This window comes from Nicotiana attenuata, unplaced genomic scaffold, assembly GCF_001879085.1.
Source record: "Nicotiana attenuata strain UT unplaced genomic scaffold, NIATTr2, whole genome shotgun sequence".
Taxonomy (NCBI): domain Eukaryota; kingdom Viridiplantae; phylum Streptophyta; class Magnoliopsida; order Solanales; family Solanaceae; genus Nicotiana; species Nicotiana attenuata.
In genome coordinates this window covers 279,486-299,570 of record NW_017670801.1, presented here as the reverse complement: position 1 = coordinate 299,570, position 20,085 = coordinate 279,486, and positions in this window count along the sequence as shown.

Sequence of the window (20,085 nt, the reverse complement as noted above, 5' to 3'; positions counted from 1 at the left end):
GTGAGGTTATGTATGTAATAACAAATTTTAATTGACGATGCTCTTTGCGGCATGTTTTGGTGTTAATGATGATTTTTTTATGATTTAATTGTGACAAACATTAATTTGCCATTGGAGGACCTTGAAGCTTGAAACTCATAAAATCGAGTTTGTTGAGTTTGTGGTTATTTTGATCCGACTCTGACCGGGTATGTTCGAAATGTTAGTTGGAGGAAGTGGCTATATTCTGAGTCAATTTGGTGGAGATTTTAGAGTATATAATTAACTATAATAGTATACTACTATTTTGTTTTTGAAGGAATAAACCAATCCTCTATAAACCAAAATAACATATTATATACCATTTTGGTTAATTCAATAGTGTATAATTTATTGCGTTGAACTGACGAAGAAGAATTTGTACTGTATACCAAAATAATATACTATATACCATTTTGGTATACAGTTCATTCCAGTGATATACTATTATAGTATACTATATAATGTAACGATATACTTTTACAATTAGTTCCTTTTAGAATTTTTTAAATTTTTTATTGACAACTAATATTATTTTAGTTTAATAATTGAATTAAAAAAATCTTTTTTAAACTCTTTGCTTACAATTGTATATCCTGTTGGTATAGCTATATACTACACTGGTATCATATGTTAGTTGGAATATTTTTTGACTGTATTAGCTACATGTAATTGGGGCACTGTTTGATTTTTCTTTAGTATTAGTAGAATAGTACAGTATCTTGAATTTTTTTAAATTTTTTTATGCATGTGTATTATGTAATCATTTTGATCTTTTCTTTATGCGTTTGTTTTATATAATAGTATAATAGTACAATATCTTGAAATAAATTATTTTATTAATATGTGGTACACTATTTTTTAATTTTTCTCTTTATGCAAGTGTTTTATGTAATAGTAGTATAGTCATAGAGTTGCCGGGAATTTGTATACCATGTTCGTATTGTTATATGTTATATTCGTATCATATGGTAGTTTCAACATTTTTTTTTGATTTTTTTAGCTGCATTTTAAAGTTAACTCTATTATGAAATTATTTATATGAACGTGATTTGCAATACTGGAATTTTTTTGTGTCGATGGACATAGATTATGTGTATTATGTAATAGTTTTTATAGTTATAGGCAATTGTTCGAACGATCCCATACAATTATATACCCTATTAGTTTACGGAATGAGCAAGTTGCCTTGTGAATATTTATCATGCAATGCGAGCATGTAATTTTACCATACTTTTATTGCATCCTTTAATGTTTCGGTACAGTAGTATAGTCGCAGATAGTTGTAACAATATTCCTGAGCAATCATATACTCTGTTGGTATACATGTACACCATATTAGTATCATATGGTACTAGAAGTATTTTTTGCTACTTATAATTTTATTGCATCTTTCAATATTTTATTATCATTTCTATTCTAACTATTATTTATTGAGATTTGGTGGCCGTAGATTAGGTTTTCGTGCTCCATAACTGGTAGTNCATAAAGAAAAAAAATAAAAAGAAAAAAATTAAAGAATGAGTCAAATTTGAGTGTGAAATAAATTATGGTAAAAATAACAATAATACGATCTGGGAAAAAATAAATGAACAAAAGAGAAAAAAGAAAATTAAGAAGAAAACGAGAAGAAAGAAAAGGAGAAAAGAAAGAAAAAAGGAAAAAAGAAAAAAAAAAGCATAGAAATAAAAATGAATTGGAGAAAAACGAGAAAATTCCCCACAAAAACTACTATGGGTAGAGAATGTAATTAGAGCCTGTTTGGATTAGCTGATCTGAAGTAGCTGATAACCAGTAGGTGCTGAAAAGCACCTTTAAGTGCTGAAACTAATTTAGTAAATAAGCAGTTACGTGTTTGGTACAAGTGCTGAAATTGATAATAAGTTGCTGCAGTATTTGATAAAAAAGTGCTGATAAGCTCTTTTATGTTAAAATGACTAAAATAACCTTAGAACTGTTTACCCTTATAAGGGCGCAATTTTTTCAAAATTTTAGATTCCAGGTCCATTCAAATACAAAATATTCTATTTGTCATTTTATTTTAAATACAATTGTGCTTAGATAAGATAAATTTTATGATAAATATAATTTATTTTTATGATAAGCATATAATCATAAGTTATAATATATTTAATAAATTAACAAAAGTTCTCAGTAAAAAATAAACCTGAATATGACAAATATTTGAAGAGTAACAAATATTGCCTTAATCACCACAACACTTAGAAAGCAATACACCATAAATTTGATATGTCCTCATTTATTACATACACTTCAAAGATTAATACACAATCACATAGATACAAATATGCAAAGGAATAGAGAATTTGCTTATCTTAAATAGTCTATGACAATTGCAAACTTGAAGAGGCGGGAGGGGGGGGGGGGAGGATTATGTTGAAAACATACTTGAGGCAGTGAGTATCGATGTAGGAGTTTTGTTCTAAAAAGGAATATTTTAAGGATAAAATAGTAAAAAATCTTGGTCAAACTTAAAGTGCTTATAAGCTAAAAATTCATAAGCTGGGAGTGACCAGCTTATGACTTTTGGCTTATTTTTGACTTATAAGCACTTGGCTTATAAACACTTTTAACTTTACCAAACGCGTAGATAAGCCAAAAAGTGTTTATAAGCTAGTTTGACCAGCTTATAAGCTTTGCCAACATCTCTAGTTAATGGGTAGAAAAAAATGGGTAGATAAGGGTAAATAATTTTATTTTTGTGGGTAACTATGTCATTCACCCATTTTATTTCTCCAGACTTCCTTCTTCCTACCTTATCAATCTTGGTTGCCAATGACCTTGTTGACTGTCACGACTCGGATTTCCCACCCTCGGGAGTCGTGATTGTTGATACCCAATTTTTCCCTATAATATTTTTGAAATGCATATATACTTTTAAAACTACGCATTAGCATCAATTAGTATTTTTCCATAATTTTTACATTTTTAAATTAATTTATCTCAGTATTTTATTCATACAAATAATTACAAATTGCATCACAAATATTTTAAAATATTTCTTGATTTAATATTATTATTTATGGTCCTATTAAATCCAAACTATTTCATAAATACGCAAATTGGCATCTTGTGATTATAATTGCAATAACTTTGCAATTATAACCCATGCATACATTTTTTGCATCATTTTTTACCAGAAATTAATCCATTGTATTTTAAAATACTAAATAATTATTTATAAAATATTTCCATGCATAAAAATTATTTTTGGTAATTAGCTAATTATTTTAGAAATTATTTTTAATCTTTGTTTGGGTATTTAACAAATAGCCTCTTTTATTTCAATTTTAACCTAAAATCTACCATCCCCCAAAACCCCTTTATATTAAACCAAAACCAGCCCAAAACTCTTTAGGCCCAATCCGTATTCACCTGACCTAAACCCCTTGGCCAATTCTGGTCGTGATCACTTTGTTCAAACGGTCAGGATATTTCCTACCATAATTAAACCTACCTACACCCCCAAACCCTAATCATTCTCCCACAAGACCCCGCCGTCACCTGTTCCCTCGTCTCTCAAATGCTCTCTAACTCTAACCTTAATTCACCCTCGTCGTCACTCACCTACTGCCCTCCTATGATGGTTCTTCACCACTTCAGGCCTCTAATGGCCTCCTGCTTGCTATGGTATCTCCATTTCTTGGATCCTTGAGGAGATTCTCAAGGGACCTAGGCGGTCTGTTTACACCATGGGGTTTTCTTGCCTATTTCAGGCCATTTGACTCGACCTTGAGTGAGATCTTTCTCATTTTTATCCGTGGACTCCTAAGTCTATGTTCTAATCTCTGTTTTACTTCTAAAAACCCCTAATTTTATCTTTGATCTTCTCAACTCTGTACAGATCTGAGACGGATTGAACGTATTTCACATGTTTTCTTGAAAGCTTTCTGTTTTTCAAGTGATTTTCCGTTCTTCCTAAAACTAGGGTTTACTGAAAATCGTCTTCTCAAAGTTTTTCTGATTTTCGAATGTTAATCGTCTTTTCTTAATTATTATTGATTGATTTCTACTAAAATTGTCTGGACCCTAATCGATTTATGCTGAAGCCCTAATTTTCTTATATTTTGCTTCGATTCTGAGTCTTTCCGTGTTACTTGTTACATTGTTTTGTTCTGTGCTACGACTTTCATGATTTCCCCTTAGTCTAATTCAATGTCTTGTGATTTTTGCCCTAGTTCATTTCTATTAGGGTTTCTGATTCGATTTCTCGGCTAATTTCTGAAATTCTATTTAGCCTAGTTATCTATTTGTGGAAACTGATATTTTCCCCCGTAACTCAGTACTACTTTGAATTTTGATCTACTGATTTGCTCTGTCAAAACTTATGTGTTGATTCTTGATTATTTCCCTTGTTTACAACCTTAATTAGTTTTCTCACCTTATGTGTAATTATTAATTGGTGCTGCTAGTTGATTTTATGCTTTGATTTTCAGAACCAACTTCTAATTGATTTCGGAGTTAGCTCTTGCCTTATTTAACCTAGCCCTTAATTACTGATTGATCCCATATATAATTTTCCTTAAATTAAGTAATACTGGTATGATTTTATGGCTAATTTGTTCATGACTGACTTCACTTGATCGATTGTCAGATTATTTTCTTACCTTATTAACCTTGCTCTGATTTACTAAAGGATTCCGTATGAGACTTCCTTAAATTAAGTATCATTTATGAGATTTTGGCCCCTTAATTGAGTCATGACTGATTGTTAATTGATTTCCATACCTTATGTGCATATGATTGGCTCATTACCTTATGTGTCCTACTCTATTGAATACTATAAAACCCCTATTGTTCTGGTTCTCGACAAACAACAGTTCATACACACACACACACACACACACTCAACTATTCTCCTTCTTTGCTACTTGTATTACTTGTGCTATTGTGGGTCTAGCCAAGGCTAGACAATGAGTCTACTTGCTCTATATTCTGCACTATTTTCCCTCAACTAGTTTGTCTCTAGTTACATTTGACACCCAAACTCTATGTGTTTCATCCCTGCATTAGTTCATTGGTTATGAATTTGGCCTACTTTATTATATACTTCTTTGTTCAAGCATGCCTGAAATTCTGCCCTGCTCCATGTGCAACTAATATGTTTACACTTCACATGTTTATCTAATGTTTGAACAGCCTGTTCGAGTTATGCTTAGCTGTGTGATCATGCCTATGGTTAATCCCGCTTGTGTGTCTATCCTCTACATCTTTGCTCCATGTTTAGTTGCATGCATCCTGGTTAATTTAGTAAGACTATGAAGATCCTAAGTGTTTTATGTTGTCTACATGCCTTCCTGCCCCTATTCATGCACCTTCAATGAGATTCCTATATGTTCCCAATCCCCTTTCACCCCTGTGTGCAAGCCTGCCTATTATAGTACTTGTGAGTTTGAACCTTCTATCACCAACTGGCTGTCTATTTGGTTTGCTCTCTTCTGAACTATTTTTTTTCAAATGCTGTCAGTATTCTTTTAAAAACTGTGTTTCATTTCTAGTATTTTCTGAAAGCTAGTCTATTCTAGAAAACCTTTTTCACTCCTAAACTATTTTCACTAAGTCCTTCAAACTATGTCAAGCACTCTCACTTACTCTTAGGTTATTATGGTCTGCCCCTCCGGTATGTGTACTGCTTAGAGATCCTTGAGATCTCTCTGAATTCTGACATATTAGGGTTGGATCTTCCACACTGCACATAATCAGTCTTTATTTGGGAAAAGTCTGGGTCTGAGCACTGTCCGGGATCCTTGAGGTCCTTAGGGAACTCTGACACACCTGGACACAAATGTGGCAATGAATCTTTGGTATTTGGGACTGCTGAAGGCCTGTTACCCCAGGTTTGCTTTGGGCCTGGAACAATCTCCCTATAGTTTATTTTATATTTATGTAATTTATTCAATTCTGGTTTGTAATAATTATTTGTAAACGGATGTTGGGGTAACTAGTGAAACGGGAGGGTAGTCGTATGATAGTGTGGGTAAAACTGGGTAGGAAACATGCTATGGGCTTTATGTTCTGCAAATCTGCATTAGAAGCCATGTTCTAGGATTACTGTGTTTATTTGCATTCTAACCATGTTGAACTTGTGCATTAGACATCCTTCTTTTAGGGCCTTCACGTTTACTGTTTCAGCATGTTGCATGCTCAATTCCCATAGTACTGTCACATAGACATCCTGCTATCTAACAATCTTAATAAAACTGTCATTCTTGTATGCGTTAGATACCATGTTCTTAGGAACACTGTTTGCATCTGTTTGAACCACTTCCATTTCGATTAAATCAGTAGCTGTCCATGAAAAGGTTTAAAACAAGCTCACGTATTGGTATCATGTCTCCAAACACAAATGACAAATTGCTTGTATAATCTGTATCACCTAGATCCAGCATGCCTATAGGTTGAATAACCTCTAACTGTTTAAACAGCTCCTGCAACTGTGACTATATAGAATCCCGCGCCTAGGCAAGCCTTAGGTGATTAATTTCCTGGTAAAACTGAGAACTAAGTTCTGATTGTGTTCAAACTGCTTATGTTTCACAGGCTATATAACCAGCAGACAAACTAGTTAGGATCCTGCCACTCCCCTTAAAATAAACACAGCATATCCTACATCTGAAACATTCATCTAGATATCATGTTCTTAGGATTGCTGAACTTCGTCAAAATCAGTTGTTTGAGACGTGCTGTTTATTTGCCTATATGCATGCGGAGGTAAACATGAGCCTTTTAACTGCTTTTTCCCTATCTACTTGTCCTACGTGTTATTTGTTTGTCGCCTAGATTTTTGCCTGTTAAAAACCTTAGCATTGTCTAGAACTACCTAAGTCTAGAGGTCCTAAATTTCTCCAGGGCCACAAGGAAGGGACGGGTAGCAGCAAGCTTAGGGGTCATTAACTAAACTCGCTTATATAACCACTAAGGGGAGGGTAATGGATAGTAAAATGATATGATGACCTGCGCGCTAATGTCACATGTAGTCCCTCTAGTTGAAGAGGATTACCGGGCATTGCACAGATTGATCTTGTAGGTTAATTAACTTAGGACTCCCCTTTCCCTAATTCCTATATGTGTTTAAATAATCTAAACTTCGCTTTTATTTACACGTATGTGTGTCCAAACCTCTTTACTTTCCGAACTTCCTTGATCATATATGCATTTATATAGGGGAAACTACTTTATTCACATAGTTTGAGTTCAGCCGAAACCCACCGTTGTGGACCGCGAGGGGTGCCTAACACCTTCCCGTCAAGGTTGTTTCGAACCCTTACCCTAATCTCTGGTAATGCAAACTAGTTATATGAGTTAATCACTCTCGGTGCCCTAACACACCATAATCCGTTAGGTGGCGACTCTTCAAATACCCGATTCCCAAAAGGAAATGAGTTGTTCCCCCATGAACGTCGAAACTCGGACTTCTCAGTGGGGAGGAAAAAGGGGGCGCGACAGCATGGCGACTCTACTGGGGATATTTTAGGCTCTTATCATAACGAACTTATTTTTGTGAATTAGTCCAAGCATGCTTTATCCCGTGTTCCCTTTCCCCTTTATTTGTATTTAACTGCTTACTTATGATTTCTTCATTTTCCTGAAACTGACTTGTCTTTATTATTCTTTTTTCATAACTGTTTTTCAATTATTTAAATACTACATTTATCATTTTTATTTACGTACAAATTCTTGACAACATGCTATTTATTGTTGCATAAATCATGCTCAACATCATATTCCACTCGTGCGTAATCAATCCTATAGCAACGCCTGATGAGTGTTTGCGCTCTTCCTATATATCACCCTTTAAATTCGGAAAGGCGTATTTGCGGTAATACTAGTCGATCAGCGGTGCATTCGACGATTCCATGCCTTTCCCCCTCAAGTTGTCCGCTTGAGGGTCCCAGTCTAGACCCCTATAGCAGCCTTACTCTGATTAATTGTACATGCATCATGGTCAAACCTAGCCGGGTTAATATGTTGTCTGCATAATAACCCTTTAAGACAAGCCTCGTCCAAAGTCCATCGGGTTTTTCACAAGTCCCAACGGATGTAATCAAGATTTCCTGCATTAATTTGGAAAAATAAGTGCCAATATGCTAATCATTACTGTATAAATAGACGAACCTGGAGGGGGAAAGGGCCTAACTATCTCTTGTTTTGCAGAAAATAAGGCACGAAGTCCCTAGATTCGGTATGGTCAGTAGCATGCCCTCACTTTTGCTAGATTGGTGGAGGTATCTTCCCTCAAGTTACCAAAATCATGTGAAACGAGTCTTAGGAAACTTGCCTTCTCTGTCGGATCTTCAACCAAACAAAATGCTAATCAAGGCTGCCACTCTGTGTTGGGATAAGGAAAGGGCTGTGTTCCGCTTTGGAGATATAGAAATGACTCCCCTCCTAGAGGAAATAGGAGAATTTGCTGGGTTGCCTTGGGATAGCCCTGGTCTGTTGGCACTTGAAAATCGCACCACTAGAGGGTTCCTTAAGATGATGGGGCTGAAGAAAAATGATGATTTGGAGTGCCTGAAAAACTCTTACATACCTTTTGATTTCCTTTACGAAAGATACGGTCACAGCAGCTCTTACCGTATTTTTGACGATAAGTTCTCAATCACCTCCTTGGGCTGGGTTCATCGTAGGGTCTTCGTGTCGATTGTGCTTCTTGGGCATGCTGGTATTCCTAATCCAAGGGGATAGAATCCATACTAGGCTGGCCATGGTGGCCAAAACTCTGATGGATGGGATCGAGGGGCGGACATATACTATTGTCCCTATGATCATTGCATATATGTACCAGGCCTTAACGCTGTCAAAAGGGGTTCAGATTCTTTGAGGGTTGCAACTTGTTGTTACAAGTCTGGCTGTTAGAACATCTCCAAAGGGGCCAATACCGCCAAGAGTTTCCACGAAGGCCTGGAACGACCACATAGCCTTCCATCACCCTAAGAGAATGACTTACATTCCAGACATGTTTGCTCAACCTAAGGATGTTATAGGATGGGTACAGTTTTTCAACAAGTTGACTAAGGACCAGGTTTAGTGGATGTTCGAGTGGTTCCCCACCGATGAGTTCATCATCAGATCCAGAGACGTCCCACATTTGGTATTGATCGGATTAAGGGGGATATACCCTTATGCTCCCCTCAGGGTTATGAGACAGGTAGGCAGGAGACAGGTCGTACTACGAGTCGCTAAGATGAGTCACTTTATAGCTGATTTTCAGGGTGACGCCATCCCATATAAGAATGAAGCTCAACATTTGTGGACTTTGAAGATTATTGTGGATAAAGATACTATCGAACCAGACCAATATCATGCGGGCCATTCATACTTTTACCCCTCATGGTTGGATGATAATCTATTAGATGTCTTTGAGCCAAGGGTTGGTCTAGGAAACAGGGTCATAGATGAGTTTGCCGAAGCAGAGGTGAAGTATAACAAGCTGCGCAAAAGAGTTCGAGAGTCTTAATCTTAACATGTGGCGCAACATATGGCCGATATTGAAATGATTAACGAGTGAAAAGAAAGAGCTGTTAAATCCAGCGAGAGGCTAGAATATCTGGAGTACAGTTTAATGGAATTGGAGGGGAAGATAAGAAAGAGTGTCACCGACTGCCAGAACGCTAAAGGAAATGAAGGAGGGCATTTGGCAAGAGCATTCCTACTATTGAACCTGCGAGAGCTGGGAGAGTTGATCGACAACATCATCTGGTCTGGAGAGGGTCCTTCTGGAACCAAGTAGATTAGATTTACTTGCTTTCCTTTTAAATGTAATAAGGCCAAGTGCCACTAGCAACATTATCCTATTTAGTATCGTTTTGGGTCGTTTACTTTTACATTAATGAGATGTGGCAATTATTGGCACTAAATTTCTCCAAATTTATTTGTCGCTAGGCCTACCTCGGTCACAACGGGACTCCCAAATTAGGACGCGAATTTACATTCCCGCAATATGTGTTTAAATACTAAAAACATTTCAAAACCCTTACTGACTTGTTTACCTTTTGTTTTTCTATATTCTTTATTCCTATCCCTTATGGTTGGTTCGCTCATACTGGCATCATCAGCGTATCACACCAGATCTAAAGGCCCTCTACCTCCTCTTCCTCCAAGTAATACAAAGAGTAAAGGGAAAGCTAAAATGGACGACTTAAGTGGTATTCGAAAGGAAAATGTGGAAAATGCAGAAACTTCAGATGGACAGAGTACTCCGGCACCAAATGATCTAGTTTTCAGGTTAGAACAAAAGATATTGGAGCTGTAGGGAGAGATTGAGCAGGTCCGCAACTTGGCAAACCTATACCTTACCCTGAATGTCCCCGATATCAACCAACAAAACACCAAAAACCCAGCACCTCCCCAAAACACACCAAACCAGCATCCACAAAACCCTCCTGCACCGCATCAATATGAATCCCCACCTCACAATCTCTCCCTTACCGATACCAACCCCACCACAACACCACCATCAACCAATCCAGTTCCTACCAACCGCCACTTACCACACTCCCCAAAACACACCGCAACCCATTCCCGATCCTCAAAGCTCAACCAATGACCACCACTAGATCCAGACTCCTAGCACTCACCAAAACAACCCTATATACGTCGGAAACCGTACCTCACTCTATCCAAACAAATTCCTGTACACCAGAATACGCTGCAAAGGACCTGCTTATCTAGAACATAGCTGAGGAACTCAAGAAGTTGACAAGTCGGGTTCGGGGTGTCAAAGGAGGCAAAGGGATAGAAGGTTTTAAATATGAAGACCTATGCATACAGCCGGATGTAGAACTGCTGGAGGGTTACAAACCTCCCAAGTTAGAGATGTTTGACGGTACAGGTGATCCCGGGGTTTATCTGAGGACCTATTGTGACAAGCTTGTTGGGGTTGGAAAGGATGAAAAGATCCGGATGAAACTCTTTATGAGGAGTCTTACGGGAGATGCTTTGTCCTGGTAAATTAGCCAGGACCCTAAGAAATGGTCCAACTGGGTGAGTATGGCATCAAATTTCATGGACCGATTTAGGTTCCACATAGAAAATGCACCAGATGTATTCTACATTCAGAAACTCAAGAAGAAGCCCACCGAGACTTCCCACAAGTATGCTACTCGTTGGAGGTCAGAAGCAGCCAAAGTCAGGCCATCTTTGGACGAGGAATAGATGAATAAATTCTTCGTCAGAGCACGAGATCCGCAATACTATGAGAGGTTGATGGTTATTAAAAACCACCAGTTCTCTGACATCATCAAACTTGGGGAAAGGATCGAAGAAGGCATAAAAAGAGTGATGGTAACAAACTTTGAGGCATTACAGGCCACAAACAAGGTATTACAATCAGGCGGCATATCAAAGAAGAAAGACGTTGGGGCACTAATGATGGCTCAGGGCCCGAAATCCCCACTCACATATCAAACACCTCCACCCACATATCAAACACCTCCACCCACATACCAAGCACCTCCATCTACATATCAACCCTCATCTCCTATATATTCCCAACCGACCACTATCTATCATACCTATAATTCCCAACCATCTCATTTCCAGTCACCTCCAACTCGCAAAAACTATCCAAGACCACAAACCAATTTTGACCGCAAGCCACCCAGACAATACACCGCTATTGCTGAACCCATCGACTAGCTGTATGAAAGGTTGAAAGCCGCTGGTTACGTCACTCCCATCCCCGATATGGCAGTAGAAAACCCATCCAATAGGCCAACCCAAACAAAACCTGTGCATACCATTCCGGTTTGAAGGGGCACACCATTGACGAGTGCCAAACATTGAAAGACAAAATCCAGACACTGATTGACAACAAGGTCATACATGCGAAAGAAGCCGCAACCAATGTCCGCAACAACCCTCTTCCGGATCATAGGGGAGGTGGGAAACAAGTGATAGAAATGGATGAAGAATGGGATCCAGAGGGGTCGATTGGTCTTATTTCAGAAGGCGATGACTTCAAACCTGCAGTCATACTTACTCCTATTGTATTATAGACTCAGTCACCAATCGAGGTTGAGGTAGCTACATCAGTTCCATTTGAGGTAGAGGTAGCTCCACCTGTGGTCACCCCTATTCCATTTGAAGTAGAAGTGGCCACACCTTTCACAGTGACAGTATCAACCACACCTCCTTTCAACTCAAAAGCAATACCATGGGATTACGTTGCCGAAGCTAGGCGAAAAGGAAAGGCATAGATAGAGGAATCAGATGCTCCACACGGAATGACTAGGACCGGAAGAATCTATACACTTGAACACTTGGGAAGACCAAGTAAGGATGCCACTACCAAGCAGCCTGTCATTGAAACAGGGCCAGATGACCTTTGGAGGAAAGTACAAGCAAAGGAATACTCCGTCATCGATCATTTGAACAAAACCCCAGCTCAGATATCCATACTGTCACTATTGCGAAATTCAAAGGCACACAAGAATGCTTTGATGAAGGTGTTGATTGAAGCTTACGTGCCCAACAATATCACCTGCGGAGGGATGGCCAACATGGTAGGGCAGGTGTTGGAAAGTCATAAAATAACCTTCCAGGAGGATGAACTACCGCCTGAAGGATTGAATCACAACCGAGCATTGCATATCACGGTGCAATTTGAAGACAAATTCATCGCTAGGGTTTTTATTGATGGAGTTTCAAGCCTCAATATTTGTCCGTTAGATACTCTGGAAATATTGGGCAAAGGTTTCCACGAAATACAGGCAGGGAGCATGAACGTGAAAGCCTTTGATGGGTCTCAAAGGGCCACGATTGGGGAAATTAATCTTTGTCTGCAGATGGGGCCAACTTGGTTTGACGTTGAATTCCAAGTGCTTGACATATCAGCTTCATACAATCTTCTGTTGGGCTGACCATGGATACTTCTGCTGGGGCTATGGCTTCCACACTACACCAAGTCGTGAAAGTTGAATTGAACCATCAGGAGGTGATTATTTACGGGGACGGGAGTAACCCCATTTACACCAGTCAAACTATCCCGGTTATCGGGAACAGAAGAAGGCTAGGAGGAAAAACCTATCATCATATCGAACGTGTCAGTGCCGTTGAGAAAGACAAGTGGTGGAGCAACAAAATAGAAAGCATACTAGCATGGTCTGGGTATGAACCCGGCAAAGGGCTTGGGAAGAATCTACAAGGCATCACCAAACCAATACAGCTAAAATGTCACGGTACTACCTTCGGGCTCGGATACCAGTGTACATGGCAAGAGTATAATGATTGGTCGCCTCCATGGAGTGGACCTTATTACCCTCTCGAGCAACCAGTGCCACATCTGGATCAGGTTTTTCACCCAGCTGATACAATGTGGGGAACTGCAGAAGAAGAAGCATTAGCTAGGCTAAGGAATTTATTCTTGGAGGACGAAGAAATGGATTGCAGTGCAATAATTGAGGAGGAGGAGGAGGAGGAAGGCCTCACTATTCGGACTGTGGAGAAAGGAGCTGCTCTCAGGAACTGGACTGCCACACCGTCCCGGGCCCGCCGAGTCCCTGCGTAGCTTGGCCGATTTTATTTCTGTAGCCATTCTAGGCATCTAAGATTTTCAGTAATTTTGTTTTAAAGACTTACTTGTTTCAAAATAAATGCTCGATTCATCGAGCTGTACTTGCTTGGATGTTTTTTAGTTTTAATCAAATTCATTTCTCTTTATTATTCATTATTATCTTGCATACTTTTTCTTTCTACAACATTATTATTACTTTTCCTGAAGAACTGGTGACTATGACATGTAATGAGGCAACGCAATATGAGGATAGTGGTTCGGATGAAGAAGATAAAATACCTGAGAAAGTTGTCAGGCAGGTTGAAAACTTTGAGAATAAGCCTAAGTCCAACCTGGACGAAACTGAGGCAGTAAACATGGGGGACGCCGAGACCGCCAAGGAGACTCGCATCAGCATTCACTTATCACCAACAGAGAAAGAAGAGTACATTCGTTTCATAAAGGAATATGAGGACATCTTCGCATGGTCGTATGATGACATGACCGGTTTGAGCACATCCATAGTGGCTCACAAGTTGCCTACTAATCCCATGTGTCCGCTGGTGAAGCAGAAGCTCAGAAAATTCAAACTAGATATGAGCCTGAAAATCAAGGAGGAAGTCACTAAGCAGATCAAAGCCAAAGTCCTCAGGGTAGTTGAATACCTAACCTGGTTAGCCAACATTGTGCCAGTTTCGAAGAAAGATTGGAAGGTCAGAGTATGTGTTGACTATCGAGACTTAAACAGAGCAAGTCCCAAGGACGACTTTCCACTGCCAAATATACATATCTTGATCGACAATTGCGCCAAGCATGAACTCCAATCCTTTGTAGATTGCTTCGCAGGTTATCGCCAAATCTGGATGGATGAAGATGACGCAGAGAAAATAGCTTTTATTACCCCATGGGGGGTATACTGCTACAAGATGATGCTATTTGGACTAAAGAATGCTGGGGCTACTTACATGAGAGCCATGACAACCATCCTCCATGATATGATACCCAAAGAAATAGAGGTGTATGTGGACGACGTCATTATCAAATCCAAGAGGGCCGCAGATTACATAGCAGACTTGAGAAAGTTCTTTGACAGGTTAAGGAGGTACAACTTAAAACTGAACCCCACAAAGTGTGCATTTGGGGTTCCCGCAGGAAAGTTACTGGGATTCATTATCAGTCGTCGAGGGATCGAGTTGGATCCGTCTAAAGTTAAGGCTATTCTAGAGTTACCGGCGCCTAGGAGCAAAAAGGACGTGATGAGCTTCCTAGGACGTCTCGACTATATCAGTCGCTTCATAGCACAGTCCACGTTTATATGTGAACCCATCTTCAAGATGCTGAGGAAAGATGCCGAAACAAGCTGGACCGAGGATTATCAGAAAGTTTTCGAAAAAATCAAAGAGTACCTGTCCACACCACCGGTCTTGGTCCCGCCAGAGCCAGGCAGACCTTTGCTGTTCTATCTATCTGTATTAGATGGAGCCTTCGGATGCGTCCTGAGACAACATGATGAGACAGGGAGAAAGGAGCAAGCCATATACTACCTAAGTAAGAAATTCACACCTTATGAAGCACGATACTCTCTGCTGGAACACACCTGTTGTGCTTTGAACTGGACGGCCCAGAAGTTGAGGCATTAATTTTGTGCCTATACCACATACCTCATATCCTAGATGTACCCCTTGAAGTACATATTTCAGAAACCCATGGCGACTAGGAAGTTAGCCAAGTGGCAGATACTGTTAAGTGAGTTTGATATCGTCTATGTAACTCAAAAGGCGGTCAAAGGACAAGAATTGGTAGAACATCTTGCTAAAAATCCTGTGGGAGAAGAATACGAACTCTTGAAAACATATTTTCCTGATGAAGAGGTGTCATTTGTAGGAGAGGACATTACCGAAGCATATAACGGTTGGAGGATGTGCTTTGATGGAGCCGCAAATTTCAAGGGAGTAGGCAATGGAGCGGTTTTGGTATCAGAAACAGGTCACCATTATCCGGTATCTGCTAAACTCAGATTTCCCTGCACCATATCTGCACCATGTGCAGGAATTGAGGAAAAGGTTCACGAAGATAGAGTTTCGGCATGTTCCCAGAATTCAGAATGAGTTTGCCGATGCTTTAGCCACTTGGTCATCTATGATACAACATCCGGATAAGAATTTCATTGATCCCATCCCAGTGAAAATCCATAATCAACCGTCTTATTGTGCCCACGTTGATGAAGAGACAGATGGAAAACCTTGGTTCAATGACATCAAGGAGTATTTGGCGAAAGGAGAATACCTGGAGCATGCAAACCACACTAAAAACGCACACTCCGGAGATTGTCCAATCACTTTTTCCATAGCGGAGGAAATTTGTACAGAAGAACTCCTGATTTGGTACTGCTAAGATGTGTCGAGGCAAAAGAGGCTTCTAAACTACTTGAGGAAATACATGCTGGGACCTGTGGCACGCATATGAATGGTTTTGTCCCGGCCAAGAAGATACTTAGGGCCGATTACTTTTGGATGACTATGGAGACAGATTGTGTCCAGTACGTCCGCAAATGCTACCAATGTCAGGTGCATGCCAATATGATAAAAGTGCCGCCAAATGAGCTCAATGCCACAAACTCACCTTAGCCATTCGCCGCTTCGGGAATGGATGTCATCGGTACTATTGAGCCCACGACTTCAAACGGGCACAGATTTATCCTAGTAGCCATTGAGTACTTCACGAAATTTGTAGAGGCTGCATCCTACAAAGATGTAACCAAGAAAGTCATCGCAGACTTTGTCAAGTATCATATTGTTTGCCGATTCGGTGTTCCCGAGTCCATTATCACTGATAATGCCGCCAATCTCAACAGTGATATGATGAAAGCCATGTGTGAAACTTTAAAAATCAAGCACAAGAACTCCACGGCGTACAGACCTCAGATGAATGGAGTCGTAGAAGCCGCCAACAAAACATCTAGAAGATACTAAGGAAGATGGTAGAAAACCACAAACAATGGCACGAGAAGCTACCCTTTACTTTGTTGGGATACCTCACTACAGTTCGCACATCAACCGGGACAACCCCCTATATGCTGGTTTATGGTACCGAAGCTGTCATCCCAGCCGAGTTAGAGGTTCCTTCTTTAAGGATCATACAGGAAGCCGAACTCAGCGATGCAGAATGGATAAGAAGCCGCTACGAACAATTGGCCCTTATAGATGGAAAAAGAATGAACACAGTATATCACGATCAGCTTTATCAGAACAGAATGTCTAGAACTTTCAACAAAAGGGTCAAACCAAGGTAATTTGCACCAGGACAGCTGGTGCTGAAGAAGATCTTCCCACATCAAGATGAAGCCAAAGGAAAATTCTCTCCCAACTGGCAAGGTCCTTACATGGTTCATAGGGTGCTAACTGGAGGGCCACTCATACTTGCTGAAATAGACGGAGAAATTTGCCAAAACCAATCAATTCAGACGCACTTAAAAGATATTATGCTTAGATGTTTCACATTCACATGATGTAATTGAACTACGCTTGACCTGGTTTCCGTTTAAGAGGGGATACGTAGGCAGCCCTGTGGGTTCGGTCATATCATAATAAAATTTCCATTTCCCCCCAAGATCAGAAACTGGGGCAGAATTTTGAGGTGGACCCCCAAAATTCCTGAGTAAGTCCAGCCGGCGCCAACATATGCCAGACAGTCAGAAATCGGTTAAGAAACTGGGGCAGAATTTTGAGAAGGATTCTCAAAATTCCGAAGAAGGTTCAACAATTTTCGTTACTCACAAGCGGTCGAAGGATCATCTACCAAACTGGGGCAGAATTTTGAGGTGGACCCTCAAAATTCCAACACGAGAAAGTTGCAATGTCTCTGAAATGTGTTACAGTAACTAGTTCATCTAAAATTACTTGATATTTCAATATGACTCTATTTTTAACAATAATTGCATATTTTCGAAAGCTCTATTTCCATAGTAGTCAGGTGTTACCCAGGGAAACTCAAACAAGGCCTCCAGAACGGAGCAGAGCAAGGCCAGCAGACAAAGGCACGAACTAACCTCCCCTTATGAAACTTACAATTCTTCTTTGAGCGCAGGCACATATGACGTAGCGATAGCATTCGCAAATATATACATGAAGCAAAATCACTATCAAACGGGCCACCAGACACTGAACATATCCCCAACTAAGAAACATTCTACCCTTATTTGCTATTTGTTCTTCACATGGGACTAAGCCCTGTCCCGCATCTTGCATGAGGCTAATCCCTGCCTCCATATTTTCATAAGGCTAAGCTCTGCCATCATTTTGCATGGGACTAAACCCTGTCCCAAACCCTGAATGAGGCTATGCCCTACCTCCATATTTGCATAAGGCTAGGCTCTGCCTTCCATTTGCATGGGACTAAGCCCTGTCCCAAACCTTGCATGAGGCTAATCCCTGCCTCCATATTTGCATGAGGCTAATCCCTGCCTCCATATTTGCATAAGGCTAAGATCTACCTTCCATTTGCATGGGACTAAGCCCTGTCACACCTCGTTTTTCTACCCAAATGGGTATAGAGGGAGTTTTTCCAATTTAAGTGACAATTGAAACGGGATTATTTAGATCAAAATCAGAGTCGCCACTTGGGATAATTTATGGTGTCCCAAGTCACCGGTTTAGAATCCCGAATCGAGGAGATTTGACTCTGTTATACAGTCCGCGAAACACAAAAATCCGGATAAGAAATTCTTTTAACCCGGGAGAAGGTGTTAGGCATTACCGGGTTCCGTGCTTCTAGCACGGTCGCTTTGACCATACTTGGCTTAATCAAATTGTCTAATTACTTATTTTAGAACCTATGTGCATTCACCTCTTTTAATTAAGGAATTATCTTTAAACAGGTCACGCGCACGTGTACCCATTTGTTTGGCGCGTCAAAAATCATGTCACGTGAACGTGTCCACAATTAATAACGCTTTATTAATATTAAGAAATTTTGGTCAAAGTTGCGCGAACGCATACTCCGGTTTTGTTTTTAGGATCGTAATCATGTCACGCGAACGTGTACTCGATCACGATCATATATGCTAGTTATTCACACTTAGAAATGTTTAATACTCACTACTTTATTTGTTAAGTTATTTTGATATCCATTAATTTGTTAAAGATGGTTTAACTTACAATTTGTTACCCTAATGATCTGCTGTTAAAGTGATTAATCTAGTTTCTCACAAATTTCAGCAAAACCAAACCTTAATCTCACTTAAAACCCCAATTAAAATATTAAAAACAGAAAGGGTTCGAACTACAAAGACGATATGTATCCATAAGCGATTCAAAAACAGAATTTGGCATAACACCCATGTCAGATAAATGCCTCAAAATTGGCTTAACAATGTCATGCCATCAAATAATTACACAAAATCGATTAACACAGTCAATGATGAAACAACGATGAATAGGAGAAAAAGAGTGACCTGAATTACTTTCAATTTTTCAAAGAAACCTGCTGCCCGTTTACAAAGAAACTCAGGCCGATGAAGCTAGACACGGACAGACCTGACCGGAACTGCAAAAATGAGACTCCAAACCTCGACGGCACCGATAAACTCAGAAAAACAACTCCAACATGATCTTAAAATCAAAACTTCAACCAGAATCCCGTTTTGGAACAAAAATCCGACAAAAACAATGGTGATTCGTCGAAGTTGCTTAGCCATGGTGGTCGCTGGACTGTTAGCGATGAAATGGGGTGAGGAAAACAAGGAACGAGATCATTTTGGCCACGGCTGGTCGCCGGTCGTTTGGAGTGGAGGGGTCTATGTTTTGGGTTCTGCCGCTGATCTTGTTGTCTGCTAGGTTGGGGTATGTTTTGGGTGGATACGGGGTGGTGCTGATGTGAGATGATGGCTGTGAGGTGAGGTGATGGGTCGTCCTTGGTTAGGTATGTTGCTAGTGGCTGCTTAGGGTGTCAATTTTTAACTTCAGGTTTTGGTTGCCATGGGTATGTCGAAGAAGATGAAATCCAGGGGGGAGGGGTCGTTTGGTGTTCTGCGACGGATCCCTCTAGCTCTCCTTAGGGATCTAGGTCTTAGGTTTAGAGGTTATGTCTATGTCTAGAATTAATTAGGTTTTAGAGTTATAAAATCAAATGGGGTTATGTGAGCTAAGGGAAATGGGCCATCCAAATTTGGGCTCAATTTGGCTTTTAATTCTGTACTTCTTGTAATTTGGCCAAAGATATTAATTTTTTTCTAAAATAATACCATAAAAATATAAAATTAATCCTTATTAACTAAAATAAACAATATTATATTGTGAGACTATTTTGGTATCTTTACAAGATTATATAATAATAAAAATCCTAGTAAAATAGTGTGATTACAAAACATTAACGAAACTATTTTTGTAATTTTTATTTTTTTGTGATAAAATAAAGTAAAAGAGTCAAAACTAGTTGAAATAGCTATATTAGATCTAAACTAAATATTTAAATGCTAAAATACGTAAAATCTTGGGGAGGGTCAAAAATCACATGTCTACAGCTTCCCCTCTTTGACTGGAAACACGAAGTAT